This window comes from Apodemus sylvaticus, chromosome 9 (assembly GCF_947179515.1).
Source record: "Apodemus sylvaticus chromosome 9, mApoSyl1.1, whole genome shotgun sequence".
Classification (NCBI taxonomy): Eukaryota; Metazoa; Chordata; class Mammalia; order Rodentia; family Muridae; genus Apodemus; species Apodemus sylvaticus.
The window spans coordinates 69,712,953-69,714,378 of NC_067480.1; the positions used below are offsets into that span (position 1 = coordinate 69,712,953).

The 1,426-nt window shown below is 38.6% G+C and overlaps 1 non-coding gene across 1 annotated transcript; it reads right to left on the reverse strand.

Annotated features, from left to right (window-relative positions):
* Positions 1–941: 941 nt before the first annotated feature.
* Positions 942–1,048, reverse strand: LOC127693187 (U6 spliceosomal RNA). Its single transcript, XR_007979640.1, has one exon. It is a non-coding gene; the product is annotated as a U6 spliceosomal RNA (small nuclear RNA).
* Between the last annotated feature and the right edge of the window lie 378 nt (positions 1,049–1,426).

The window sequence follows — 1,426 nt, forward strand, 5'->3', positions numbered from 1 at the left end:
GAGTCTAACTTCTTGAGTTCTTTATATATATTGGATATTAGCCCTCTATCTGATGTAGGATTGGTGAAGATCTTTTCCCAATTTGTTGGTTGCCGATTTGTCCTCTTGATGGTGTCCTTTGCCTTACAGAAACTTTGTAATTTTATGAGGTCCCATTTGTCAATTCTTGCTCTTAGAGCATACGCTATTGGTGTTCTGTTCAGAAACTTTCTCCCTGTACCGATGTCCTCAAGGGTCTTCCCCAGTTTTTTTTCTATTAGCTTCAGAGTGTCTGGCTTTATGTGGAGGTCCTTGATCCATTTGGATTTGAGCTTAGTACAAGGAGACAAGGATGGATCAATTCGCATTCTTCTGCATGCTGACCTCCAGTTGAACCAGCACCATTTGTTGAAAAGGCTATCTTTTTTCCATTGGATGTTTTCAGCCTCTTTGTCGAGGATCAAGTGGCCATAGGTGTGTGGGTTCATTTCTGGATCTTCAATCCTGTTCCATTGATCCTCCTGTCTGTCACTGTACCAATACCATGCAGTTTTTAACACTATTGCTCTGTAGTATTGCTTGAGGTCAGGGATACTGATTCCCCCAGATTTCCTTTTGTTGCTGAGAATAGTTTTAGCTATCCTGGGTTTTTTGTTGTTCCAGATGAATTTGATAATTGCTCTTTCTAGCTCTGTGAAGAATTGAGTTGGGATTTTGATGGGTATTGCATTGAATCTGTATAGTGCTTTAGGCAAAATGGCCATTTTAACTATATTGATTCTGCCGATCCATGAGCATGGGAGGTTTTCCCATTTTTTGAGGTCTTCTTCCATTTCCTTCTTCAGAGTCTTGAAGTTCTTGTCATACAGATCTTTCACATGTTTGGTAAGAGTCACCCCAAGATACTTTATACTGTTTGTGGCTATTGTGAAGGGGGTCATTTCCCTAATTTCTTTCTCAGCAAAAATATGGAACGCTTCACGAATTTGCGTGTCATCCTTGCGCAGGGGCCATGCTAATCTTCTCTGTATCGTTCCAATTTTAGTATATGTGCTGCCGAAGCGAGCACTAGATTAGGCTTTTTAATTTTTATTTTTTAAATTATTTTATTGGGTGTTAAACAAATTCAGTTTTGGACACAATAAGTCTTGGGATTTCCAAATGGGGATGAACAGTGGGAATTTAGACACATGCATCTTTTAGTTATATAATTTTCATCTTGAGGTATAGCTCAGACTTGTCATCTGTTAGATTACAATGATCTTAGAGTGATGTATAGGAGGAACAAAGGTCATAACCACAGTGTCCATGAATAGCAAAGTTTTAGGAATGGATAAGGCAAGAGAAGCCATAAAGACAAAATGATGGTGTAGAGAGGTAAAGGGTCAAAGACAGCAGAGCAAGAGTATTTTTTTTTCAATTTTCTATATTCTTGGTTTATATTCCA